Raw genomic sequence first — 13,544 nt, 5'->3', positions numbered from 1 at the left:
TTAGAAAAGCTAAAAGAAGTTACGAGGTTGCTTTGGCAAGTAAGGTGAATATAAATCCCAAGGGTTTCTACAGTTATATAAATAGCAAAAGGATAGTGAGGGATAAAATTGGTCCCTTAGAGAACCAGAGTGGACAGCTATGTGTGGAGCCAAAAGAGATGGGAGAGATTCTGAACAATTTCTTTTCTTTGGTATTCATGAAGAAGAAGGATATTAAATTGTGTAAGATAAGGGGAACAGGTAGGGAAGTTATGGAAACTATGATGATTAAAGAAGAGGAAGTACTGGAGCTTTTAAGGAATATAAAAGTGGATAAGTCTCTGGGTCCTGACAGGATATTCCCTAGGACCTTCAGGGAAGTTAGTGTGGAAATAGCAAGGGCTCTGACAGAAATATTTCAAATGTCATTAGAAACGGGGATGGTGCCGGAGGTTTGGCGTATTGCTCATGTTGTTCCATTGTTTAAAAAGGGGTCTAAGAGTAAACCTAGCAATTATCGGCCTGTGAGTTTGATGTCAGTGGTAGGTAAATTGATGGAAAGTATTCTTAGAGATGGTATATATAATTATCTGGATAGACAGGGTCTGATTAGGAACAGTCAACATGGATTTGTGCATGGAAGGTCATGTTTGACAAATCTTATTGAATTTTTTGAAGAGGTTACCGGGGAAGTTGACGAGGGTAAAGCAGTGGATGTTGTCTATGTGGACTTCAGTAATGCCTTTGACAAGGTTCCACATGGAAGGTTAGTTAGGAAGGTTCAATCGTTAGGTATTAATATTGAAGTAGTAAAATGGATTCAGCAGTGGCTGGATGGGAGACGCCAGAGAGTGGTGGTGGAAAGCTGTTTGTTAGATTGGAGGCTGGTGACTAGTGGTGTGCCTCAGGGATCTGTATTGGGTTCAGTGTTATTTTCTCATATATATTAATGATCTGGATGATGGGGTGGTAAATTGGATGAGTAAGTATGCAGATGATACTAAGATAGGTGGAGTTGTGGATAATGAAGTAGGTTTTCAAAGCTTGCAGAGAGATTTAGGCCAGTTAGAAGAGTGGGCTGAAAGATGGCAGATGGAGTTTAATGCTGATAAATGTGAGGTGCTACATTTTGGTAGGACTAATCAAAATAGGACATACATGGTAAATGGTAGGGCATTGAAGAATGCAGTAGGAGAGAGGGATCTAGGAATACTGGTGCATAGTTCCCTGAAGGTGGAATCTCATGTGGATAGGGTGGTGAAGAAAGCTTTTGGTACGCTGGCCTTTATAAATCAGAGCATTGAGTATAGGAGTTGGGATGTAATGTTGAAATTGTACAAGGCATTGGTGAGGCCAAATTTGGAGTATTGTGTACAGTTTTGGTTACCAAATTATAGGAAAGATGTCAACAAAATAGAGAGGGTACAAGGAAGATTTACTGGAATGTTACCTGGGTTTCATCACCTAAGTTACAGAGAAAGGTTGAACAAGTTGGGTCTTTATTCTTTGGAACGTAGAAGGTTGAGGGGGAACTTGATAGAGGTATTTAAAATTATGAGGGGGATAGATAGAGTTGACATGGATAGGCTTTTTCCATTGAGAGTGGGGGAGATTTAAACAAGAAGACATGAGTTGAGAGTTAAAGGGCAAAAGTTTAGGGGTAACATGAGGGGGAACATCTTTACTCAGAGAGTGGTGGCTGTGTGGAACGAGCTTCCAGCGGAAGTGGTTGAGGCAGGTTTGACGTTGTTGTTTAAAGTTAAATTGGACAGCTATATGGACGGGAAAGGAATGGAGGGTTATGGGCTGAGTGCAGGTAGGTGGGACTAGGCGAGAGTAAGAGTTCGGCATGGACTAGAAGGGCCGAGATAGCCTGTTTCTGTGCCGTAATTGTTATATGGTTATAGGTATAGGCAGGTAGGAACAAATGAAGTATTTGAGGAGTCTAAGGAAATCAGGAAAGCTAATAGAAGACATAAGATAATGCAGAGGAGAATCCTAAAGCCTTCTCCAGATATATTAAGAGCAAAAGGATAGCAAGGGACAGATCTGGTCATCCGGAAGATCAGAATGATAATCTATGCATAGGGCCAAATGACTTGGAGAAGATCTTAAATGAATTTTTTTTGCATCTTTATTTACTCAGGCTACAGAGATCTGTAGAAGGCTCTTAATGTGTTTGTAGAGTCTATAGATATGAGGCAATGCAGGCAGTGAGGTCGTGAACCCTATACAGATTACAGAGGAGGAGGTGTTTGCTGTCTTGAGACAAACTAGGACGGATAAATCCCAAGGGCTTGACACGTATTCCCTTGGATGCAGTTTTTTCACTGAGGTCGGGTGAGACTACAACTAGAAGTCATGGGTTAAGGGTGAAAGGTAAAATGTTTAAGAGGGCCTTGAGGGGGAACATCTTCACTCAGAGGCTGGTGAGAGCGTGGACGGAGCTGCCAGTGCAAGTGGTGAACAGTTACACTATACTTATGTGTAGTTTTTTCCATGAATTCTATCGTATTACTTTATTTTCCTGTGAGTGCCTGCAATAAAATGAATCAGAGTTGTATATGGTGACATTTATGCAGTTTGATAATAAATTTACCTTGACTTTGATTAGAGATGGGCATTATTTATTTAACACCCACTAACTTCTGGCTCCATGCACAGATTGCTTCTTTGGTCTCTAATGAACCCTACTCTTTCCAATGTTCTTGCCCTTAATATATTTAAAATACTTCAGGATTTTCCTTGACCTTCTTCGACAATCGCATCTCATAACCCCCTTTTCCTTTCTAATTTCCTTTTTAGATACCCTCCTACTTTCAAGTGCTCCTGAAAGTTCTCATTTTTAGGTCTGCTCCCTTTTATCAGTCCAAACCGGTTTTTACAGATAAATATTTAAAGTTTAAAGATCGGCTCTGTTTGCCGCATCTACACCGAAACAGAGTGCAGTGCGTCGCTGACATCAACCAACACGGTCTAAAGATTGTGCCGGGGGGCAGACCGCAAGTGTCACGCTTCTGCTACCAAAACAGCATGCCCACCACTCACTAATCCTAACCCGTACGTTTTGGGGATATGGGAGGAAACACAGGGAGAACGTTCTGATAGCGGCGGCAATTGAACCCCGATCCTATAGTTGGCCCGGTAAAGGGTAATGTTAACTGCTTTTTTTCTTTTGGTATTATCTCAATGTGTGGAATGGATGGCATGCAAACGCAAGTTACTCTGTATGGAGACACTGTATCGAGGTACAAAACAATAATAAATCAAACCAATTACCATACCCCTTGGCATCTACAGTTACATGGGCTTCTTGTTCTCATCCTCCATTCTTAAGGGAACAAGTTGACGCTGAACTCCCACGATTTGATTTTATTTATGACTCCTACTTGTCAGATACAGAATTAAATTCAAAACCAATGAGAGTTTGGTTTCACTCAATACTCGATGAAGCCTCGAATTGTAAATACAGAGAACGACGCTGGGGTTCAGGGATTTGGTTTTAAATCGTTTGCTCCCACGGCCGCGGCGACTGGAGACATAATTAGGTGATAGAAGAGGAAGAGCCGGCGAAAGCAAACTGGATAATTGCTAAACCAAGCAACCTTGGCTCTCACCAGCCACCGCAGTGACATTCGATTACCCCTGCGGATGGGCGGTTCGAAACTCACCACAGAAACTGCGGGCGATTTTCGTTTTGGTTTTATTAACGCACCATTCCTTTAAAAGAAGGTACAACATTGCGGCGGAGATTGCGCAAATTACGCGGACTCTTCTGTGGAGGCATAGATCGAAAAGCAGCCTGTGTTGGTTATCTCGTCACTCTCGACTAAATGTACAAGGCAGCAGTCTGCAATTAATAGTTCAACACACATCAGGTTACCTTGAATCCAGCTGACTTTGACAGGCGCGCAAAACACACCTCGAAGAAGGAAGGACTTGCAGTCTTATTGATTGTAAAGAGCCCGAAGGGGGAGAAAAAAAAGAACGCCTTTCTAACTTAGTCCCAGTGAATACATTTTTTGCTTATAGGATGAGCCTCGACTTGTGCAGAAGGATAGCTCAGAGGAGTATTTTTAAATTCAGCCGAGCCCGACGCATTTGGCTCGGCCCCGTACAGCTGTCGATCAAACCCGTCCGGGCTCAGCAATTTTGGGAGGTGGGGGGTTGGGGTCGAGAGAACGAGTCCCAGAACAGCGGAGTCCTCTACCCGCAGAGGTGCTGGCCGGCTTGCCCACCCTCCCCTCCCAGCACGCGTGAAATTAACAACCCGTCGCTCCTGCGCCGCTTACCCCTCGAGAAGATATTATTTAGCTTGTCAGTGCAGTGTTATCGATTGCACAGTAATTTCCCCTCAAACTAAACTGCTGTTCGAATTCCTTCCTCCGAAAGGGGAAGATTCTTCGCTGTTAGCAATGCACATGCAGAACGCAGTGATATAAATCGGGGCAGCTTTCAGATTGTCAGACGGATGACTAAAAAACTCGAACCCTAACAATGAAGAGTGCAGATACTGGGATTCTGAAATAATACCAGAAGATTTTATTCTAAGTGGTTAAGAAGGCGTATGGTGTGCTGGTTTGAGTTCGTTCGTTAAGTGCCGTGTGGTGTGACGTGAGCGATCATGGCCTTCCATGACCATGATTGTTGGCAAATTTTTCTACGGAAGTGGTTTGTCATTGCCGCCGCCTTCTGGGCAGTGTCTTTACAAAAGGGGTGACCCCAGCCATTATCAATACTCTTCACAGATTGTCTGCCTGGTGTCAGTGCTCACATAACCGGGACTGCCCCATACGACCATCCACCACCTGCTCCCATGGCTTCACGTGACTGTCATTGGGGATGGGGGAGGGAGGACTAAGCGGGTGCCACACCTTGCCCAAGAGTGACCTGCAGGCTAGTGGAGGGAAGGAGCGTCTCACACCTCCTTTGGTAGAGACCTAACTCCACCCCGTCACCCGGTTCTGTGAAACCCTGGTTAGACCACACGTGGAATATTGGGTCCATTTCTGGTAGTCACATTATAGGAAGAACCTAGAAGCCTCAGAGAGGGTGCAGAGGAGATTTACGAGGATGCTGCCTGGATTAGAGAGCATGTGGTATGGGGATAGGTCGAGCGAGCCAGAGCTTCTCTCTTTGGAGCAAAGGAGGGTGAAAGGAGACTTGATAGAGGTGTACGATATGATAAGAGGTGTAGATCCAGTGGATGGTCAGAAACTTTTCCCAGGGCTGGATTGGCTAACACCAGGGGGCATAATATTAAGGTGATTAGAGGTTGTCAGAGGTAAGTTCTTACATTGTCATGGTCCGGTCCGTGGACTCCGGGTCTTCCGGCTGTCCCTTGTTTCAGTTGGGCTTAATCATAGGCACCTGAAGCTGGGAATATAAGTGGCCCTGGGACCGAGTGTGGGTGCTGGTTTGTCTCGTCAGTATTCCCTTGGAGTAACTCGCCAGTGGAAGGCTAGAGCAGCCATTCGTGATCTCTAGGCCTGGTTGCAGCACCACCGCTTCACGGAGCGTTGTTGTCTCTAGTCGGAGTAGTCATCGTGGTATGGATTCGGCCGTTTCTGGGGCCAGGTGAGTGGCCGCCTGTCGCTCCGAGCTAGATATGGATTCGGCTGTTCCCGTAGCCAGCCAAGGTTGCTGGCCGCCCCGAGACTGGAAGCCACCCCGGATTGGGCTCCCATCCTGTCCTTGCCTCCGTGGGGTAAGTCAAGCAGTCCTTGCCGTTACCCTGCGGTTGGATCTATCCCTTCCCGTCCTCGCCTTCATTGGGTAAGTCAGGCCGTCTTTGCAGTTACCCTGAGGCAGGACTGTTCTCTGCCCCTTCCCATCTGAATGCCTGACAGTTTCCTCGGCAGTCATCCCAGCCCGGCGTCCAAGGAAGGGGCCCGGCCCTGTCTTCTAAGAAGGAGTGCCTCGTCCCGAACCCTAGCCTCGAAGAACTCTAACCCCGTCCAGTCCTGTAGCCACGTCATGTCTTCGCCTAGTTCCGGAGTCCGAGCCCGAGTCGAGACCCAGGTTCTGGGTCCTTGCCCAGTCTTTGGCTCAGAGTCCGTACCCAAGCCCCGCCTAGTCCCGTCGCCAAGCCTCGAAGAACCCAAGCCGTGTCCAGTCCTGTAGCCACGTCATGTCCTCGCCTAGTTCTGGGGTCCAAGACCCAGGTTCTGGGTCCACACCCAGTCTCCGGCTCGGAGTCCACACCCAGTCTCCAAGTTCCCAGTTCCTTGTCTTGGTCCCGCTTTCCTAGCCCAAGTCTGTGTTCCTGTCCCAGCTCCTGGTCTGGGTCCCTAACTCTAGTCCAGTCCAGTTCCCAGTACTTCAGTATCTGTGTCTTGCATTTGGGTCCGCCATCAACACCCACCTTATGACAGAGTTGTGAGTAGGTGTGATACACTGCCAGGGGTGGTGGTAGAGACAGCTACAACAGGGACATTTAAGATACATGGATGGTAGAAAAATGAAGGGCCAAGTGAAGGGTTAGATTAATTTTAGAGTAGGTTAAAAGGCTAGTAAACATCATGGGCCAAAGGGCCTGTACTGTGCTGTAATGATCTACATTTAAGTGCTGGAAATACTCAGCAGGTCAGGCAGTATCTGTAGAGAGAGAGAGAGAAACAAAGTTCAGATTCCAAGTCAACAACTCTTCAAAGTTGGAAAAGATAGAGTTCAAGCATATTAATTTACAGAGAAGTAGGCCTATGATGGGGTGTAGATGAAGAAAGATTGGGGTTTGATTCCCACTGCTGTCTGTAAGGAGATTGTACATTCTTCCCGTGGTGAGGTGGGTTTTCTCCAAATGTTCCAATTTCCTCCCACGTTCCAAATTTACACGGATTATTGTTAGTGAGTTGTGTGGTGACACTTGGGGGCTACCCAGCACATCCTCCATGTAAATGATGCATTTCACTGCATGTTTCGATGCACATGTGACAAATATTTTTATAACCTGACACCAGTTGTGGTGCTGCATGTTGGATTACTGGTCTGGAGAGCAATATTTGGGCATAAATTTAAGGTGAGATAGGTTAATTTCAAAGGAGATGTGAGAGGCAAGTTTTTTTTGTATACAGAGTGGTGGATGCCTGGAATGCCAGGGGTGGTAATGGGGGCAAATAGGATGGATGCATTTAAAAGGCTCATTACTGTGTACTGCTTTGGTCACCCTGTTATAGGAAAGATGCTAAATTGGGAAGAGTGTAGAAAAGATTTACATGGATTTAAGAGAGGGCACGAGTTATAGGGGAAGGTTGGCCAGGCTAGATCTTTATTCCTTGGAGTGTAGGAGAATGAGGGGTGACCTTATAGAGGTTCATAAAATCATGAACACAGGAGATTCTGCGATGCTGTAAGTCCAGAGTGACACAGAAGATGCTGAAGGAACTCAGCAGCTCAGGCAGCATCTATGGAGAGGAATAAATGGTCAATATTCTGGGCCGAGACCTTTCATCAGGACTGGAAAGGAAGGGGGAAGAAGCCAGAATAAAAAGGTCGTGAGGATTACAAACTGAACAATAATAGATAAAGCCGGGTGAGGGGTAAGGTAGGTGGGGGAAGGGGATGAGATGAGAAGCTGCAAAGTGAACAGTCAAAAAGATAAAGGGCTGGAGAAGGAATCTGATAGGAGAGGAGAGAGGACCATGGGAGAAAGGGAAGGAGGAGAGAACCAGAGGGAGATGATGGGTAGCTGTGGAGAAGTGATAAATGGAGCCAGAATGGGGAGTGGAAAGGGGAGTGGGAGAGGAAATCCCAGAAGTTGGAGAAATTTGATGTTTATGCTGTCACGTCCTCCGACCTGAGAGTGGCCTCATCATGCTGGTACAGGAGACCATGGGAATAGGGATTGGAATTAAAATGGTTGGTCACCAGGAAAGTATCTGTATGGTAGAGAGAAGGTCCCCCAGTTTATGTAGGGTCTCACCAAGGTGGAAGAGATCACACTGGGATACAGTACATGACCCCAAGAGATTTGGCGAAGTATCACTTCACTTGGAAGGACTATTTGGGGGCCCCAAATGATGATGAGGGATTTGGTGAATGGGCAGGTGTACACCTGTTCTGCTTGCAGGAGGGAGATCAGTGGGGGGGGGAGGAATGAATGGATGAGGAACATAGATAAGATGAATGGTAACAGTCTCATCCTCAGGATAGAGGAGTCAAAAACTAGGGGGCATAGATTTAGAGTGAGGGGGAAAGATTTTAAAGGGACCTGAGGGGCAATTTTTTCCACAGAGGCTGGTAAGAATATGGAAGAAGCTGCCAGTGGAAGTGGATACAATGGTGTCATTTAAGAAGTACTTGGCTTAGAGTTTAGAGGGGTATGAGCTGAGGGAAAGGAAGTGGGACTAGCTGGAGTAAGCACCATGGTTGGTATGGACCCATTGGGCTGAAGAGCCTGAGAACATGCTATATAACTTTAAAGATAAGACACATGAATGTGTATGAGTATGGACGTTGAGTAGACAGGAGGGATTATTTTAACATTTAACTAGTTTAATTAATTTGGCCCATCATAGAATGAAGGTCCAGTTCTTGGGATGAACTGTTTATAGGAGATTAAAACAGAATAGGAGAAAAATATATTTAATAAACTATGTTGAAAATGGAAAATGAAATGCAGATGCTGGAAATCTGAACTATAAGAAAATGCTGAAGTGCCCAGAAGGTTAGGCAGCACCCGTGGGGAGAGAAACAGAGTTAAAGTTTGATGTGTAAGACCCTTCATGAAAACTAGGAAAAGAGACGAGCAAGGTAAATTTGAGTAGGAGAGAAGATGGGTAGAACAGAGGGAATATCTCTGATAGGGTGAGAACAAGCAGGTTAACAGGTACAGTTACAAGCACATTGTTTCCTTGTAATATGTTGTTAATGTGGGACCTGTTCAGCAGACTAGACCATACAAATCATACAAATACAAAACTGATCCAGAATAAAAAGGTAGAAATGGCCAGTTTTAACAATAAAAAGAATAAAGTTGCTAAAATTGGAGAATTCTGTAATTCCAATGCAAATTAATTAAAAAATGGAAATAAATTTGACATTGAGGGTGAATTCTCCACTCCTACACTGACCTTTCTGTCTGTGGCTCTTCATCTGTTGCAGTGAGGCCAAATGTAGGCTCAAGGAACATCTCATCTTCCATCTGGGCACATTGTATCCTCCAGGACTGGTTATCAACTAGAGGGTGGAGAATCTATGGAATTCATTACCCTAGACAGCTGTAGAGGCCAAGTTCTTGGCTATTTTTTAAAGCAGACATTGACGGGTTCTTAATTAGTAAGGGCATCCAAAGTTATGGGGAGAAGGCAGGAGAATGGGGTTGAGGATAATAAATCAGTCATGATGGAATGGCGGAGCAGACTTGATGGGTCAAATGACCTAATTCTGTTCCTACATCTTATAGTCTTATGTTCCTGGCTATCTCTACCTATCATCATACTGATTCAATATTTAGTTTCTATTTGTATAGTCTGGTCTGTGGGGAAAGTCCCACCACATTATCATTAACAACATTACCCAGACTGGAAAACATACTGTGCTTGTAACTGCTTTCCTCACTTGCCCCACCAACTCCTTTGGTGTCTCTCTCTATCAGAGATGTTCTCTATGTTCTTTCCAATCCCCAACAGCTCACTGCAACCCCCCCCCCTGCCCCACACACACCCACCCACCCCCTTTCTGCCACTGAAATCAACCTTCTCAGTTCTGAAGGGTCTCAGACTTGAAACATTTAGAATCCAGTTTATATTCAGTGGCATGTCATGAAATTTGTTTTGTGGCAGCAGTACAGTGCAATTACTATAAATTGCAATAAGAAACATGTAAGATAACAAAATATAAAAAGGCAATAAGAAATGTAAAATACATAAATAAATATTAAAACAAATGTATAGTGCAAAAAGAGCAAAGTAAAGAGGCAGTGTTCATGGGTTCACTGTTCATTGTTCATTCATGGGTTCAGAATTCTGACGGCAGAGGGGAAGAAACTGTTCCCAAAAATGTTGCATCTTCAGGCTCCTCTACCTCCTCCCTGATGATAGTAATGAGATGAGGGCATGTCCTGGATGGTGCCAGGCCTTAATGATGGATATCATCTTGAGGATCTGCCTTTTGAAGATGACATTAAATATATTCCTCTAGGTGACTTTCTGAGTATTCTAGCACCTTTGTGTTTTATTTCAGCATCTGCCATTTTTCTGATTTTCAGAACTAGGAAGACTGGTACTTGGAAACTTTGAATTTGATGTTAAGTCCTGAGGATGTTAACAGGAATATATGTGAAACAAAATTATGTTACTCATTCTTACGCTGGGCTTTAATTGAAACAGAGTAATTCCAATAAGTTGTTTTATTTTAAGAACAGAGTTGGAAACTGCTTTTTCTAGGCACTGAACTGTCACTGGTGTCTGTTCTTATCCTGGTTCTATTTTCAGTCACAGTCCTTGTGTAAGTACGTAAGTTTAAAACATGAGCTACCTTTATCTCTAATACTGTTAAGTGTTTGTTATCTGATGAATATTTTTCCCATGAGAAGCTGACTGTATGCTAACTAATGTAAGGGTACCCAAATCTTAAAAAGAAGCAACACACATCAAAGTTGCTGGTGAACGCAGCAGGCCAGGCAGCAGCTCTAGGAAGAGGTACAGTCGATGTTTCGGGCCGAGTCCCTTCGTCAGGACTAACTGAAGGAAGAGCTAGTAAGAGATTTGAAAGTGGGAGGGGGAGGGGGAGATCCAAAATGATAGGAGAAGACAGGAGGGGGAGGGATGGAGCCAAGAGCTGGAAGGGTGATGGGCAAAAAGGATATGAGAGGATCATGGGACAGGAGGTCCGGGAAGAAAGACAGGGGAGGGGGGAGAGAAAACCCAGAGGATGGGCAAGGGGTATAGTGAGAGGGACAGAGGGAGAAAAAGGAGAGAGAGAGAGAGAAAGAATGTGTGCATATGAATAAATAACGGATGGGGTACAAGGGGGAGGTGGGGCATTAGCGGAAGTTTGAGAAGTCAATGTTCATGCCATCAGGTTGGAGGCTACCCAGACGGAATATAAGGTGTTGTTCCTCCAACCTGAGTGTGGCTTCATCTTTACAGTAGAGGAGGCCGTGGATAGACATATCAGAATGGGAATGGAATGTGGAATTAAAATATGTGGCCACTGGGAGATCCTGCTTTCTCTGGCGGACAGAGTGTAGGTGTTCAGCAAAATAATCTCCCAGTCTGTGTCGGGTCTCACCAATATATAGAAGGCCACATCGGGAGCACCGGACGCAGTATATCACCCCAGCCGACTCACAGGTGAAGTGTCGCCTCACCTGGAAGGACTGTCTGGGGCCCTGAATGGTGGTAAGGGAGGAAGTGTAAGGGCATGTGTAGCACTTGTTCCGCTTACAAGAATAAGTGCCAGGACGGAGATCAGTGGGGAGGGATGGGGGGACGAATGGACAAGGGAGTCGCGTAGGGAGCGATCCCTGCGGAAAGCAGAGGGGGCGGGGAGGGAAAGATGTGCTTAGTAGTGGGATCCCATTGGAGGTGGCGGAAGTTACGGAGAATAATATGTTGGACCCAGAGGCTGGTGGGGTGGTAGGTGAGGACCAGGGGAACCCTATTCCTAGTGGGGTGGCAGGAGGATGGAGTGAGAGCAGATGTACGTGAAATGGGGGAGATGCGTTTAAGAGCAGAGTTGATGGTGGAGGAAGGGAAGCCCCTTTCTTTAAAAAAAAAAGGAGGACATCTCCCTCGTCCTGGAATGAAAAGCCTCATCCTGAGAGCAGATGCGGCGGAGACGGAGGAATTGTGAGAAGGGGATGGCATTTTTGCAAGAGACAGGGTGAGAAGAAGAATAGTCCAGATAGCTGTGAGAGTCAGTAGGCTTATAGTAGACATTAGTAGATAAGCTGTTTCCAGAGACAGAGACAGAAAGATCTAGAAAGGGGAGGGAGGTGTTGGAAATGGACCAGGTAAACTTGAGGGCATGGTGAAAGTTGGAGGCAAAGTTAATGAAGTCAACGAGCTCAGCATGCGTGCAGGAAGCAGCGCCAATGCAGTCATCGATGTAGCGAAGGAAAAGTGGGGAACGGATACCAGAATAGGTTTGGAACATAGATTGTTCCACAAAGCCAACAAAAAGGCAGGCATAGCTAGGGCCCATACGGGTGCCCATAGCTACACCTTTAGTTTGGAGGAAGTGGGAGGAGCCAAAGGAGAAATTATTAAGAGTAAGGACTAATTCTGCTAGACGGAGCAGAGTGGTGGTAGAGGGGAACTGATTAGGTCTGGAATCCAGAAAGAAGCGGAAAGCTTTGAGACCTTCCTGATAGGGGATGGAAGTATACAGGGACTGGACATCTATGGTGAAAATAGAGCGGTGGCGGCCAGGGAACTTAAAATTGAAAAGTTTAACAGTGTGAGAAGTGTCACAAACATAGGTAGGAAGGGATTGAACAAGGGCGGATTAAAACCGTGTCGAGGTATGCCGAAACGAGTTCGGTGGGGCAGGAGCAAGCTGAGACAATCCGCCTGCCAGGACAGGCAGGTTTGTGGATCTTGGGTAGGAGGTAGAAACAGGAAGTGCGAGGTGTGGGAACTATAAGGTTGGTAGCAGTGGATGGGAGATCCCCTGAGCGGGTTGGAGGAACAACACCTTGTATTCCGTCTGGGTAGCCTCCAACCTGATGACATGAACATTGACTTCTCTAACTTCCGCTAATGCCCCACCTCCCCCTCGTACCCCATCCGTTATTTATTTATATACACACATTTTTCTCTCTCTCCTTTTTCTTCCTCTGTCCCTCTGAATATACCCCTTGCCCATCCTCTGGGTTTCCCCCCCCTCCCCCTTTTCCTTCTCCCTGGGCCTCCCATCCCATGATCCTCCCGTATCCCTTTTGCCAATCACCTGTCCAGCTCTTGGCTCCATCCCTCCCCCTCCTGTCTTCTCCTATCATTTTGGATCTCCTCCTCCCCCTCCCACTTTCAAATCTCTTACTAGCTCTTCCTTCAGTTAGTCCTGATGAAGGGTCTCGGCCCAAAACCTCGACTGTACTTCTTCCTAGAGATGCTGCCTGGTCTGCTGCGTTCACCAGCAACTTTGATGTGTGTTGCTTGAAATTCCAGCATCTGCAGATTTCCTCATGTTTGCGCTTAAAAAGAAGCAGCCCTGTTTAAACGCCACCCCATCACCCATTAAACACAGAACAATGTAGCATAGGAAGAGGCCCTTTGATTAGAATAGCTTCATTTGTCACACGTACATCAAAACATACAGTGAAATGTCATTTTGTGTCAACAACCAACACAGTCTGAGGATTGCTTCCAGCACCAATATTAGTATGCCTACAACATACTAGCACTAACCTGTACATCTTTGGAACGTGGGAGGAAACCAGAGCACCAGGAGGAAACTCAGATGGTCACAGAGAGAACGTGCAATCCCCTTACAGACACCAGAGGGAATTGAACCCCGAACAGTGATTGCTGGTGCCGTAAGGTGATTGTGCTACGCTACCACGCCGTCCACCTTGTCTGCACCAGTCTAAATTTCATCTGCCAGCACACAATCCGTAGCCT

General features: G+C 45.8%; 1 protein-coding gene and 1 long non-coding RNA gene across 2 annotated transcripts in view; one reads left to right on the top strand and one right to left on the bottom strand.

The window, feature by feature from the left end:
- hhatlb (hedgehog acyltransferase like, b) overlaps positions 1-4,191 on the bottom strand; it is a 59,276-nt gene extending 55,085 nt beyond the window's left edge. The window contains exon 1 of the mRNA XM_072254177.1: positions 3,863-4,191. The gene's annotated coding sequence lies outside the window, so the exon portion shown is untranslated. The remainder of the gene's footprint in view (positions 1-3,862) is intronic.
- Positions 1-13,544, top strand: part of LOC140195583 (uncharacterized) — a 125,777-nt gene that overhangs the window by 47,638 nt on the left and 64,595 nt on the right. The window lies entirely within an intron of this gene.

This window comes from Mobula birostris, chromosome 3 (genome assembly GCF_030028105.1).
Source record: "Mobula birostris isolate sMobBir1 chromosome 3, sMobBir1.hap1, whole genome shotgun sequence".
Classification (NCBI taxonomy): domain Eukaryota; kingdom Metazoa; phylum Chordata; class Chondrichthyes; order Myliobatiformes; family Myliobatidae; genus Mobula; species Mobula birostris.
This window is presented reverse-complemented; position numbering and strand designations above follow the sequence as displayed.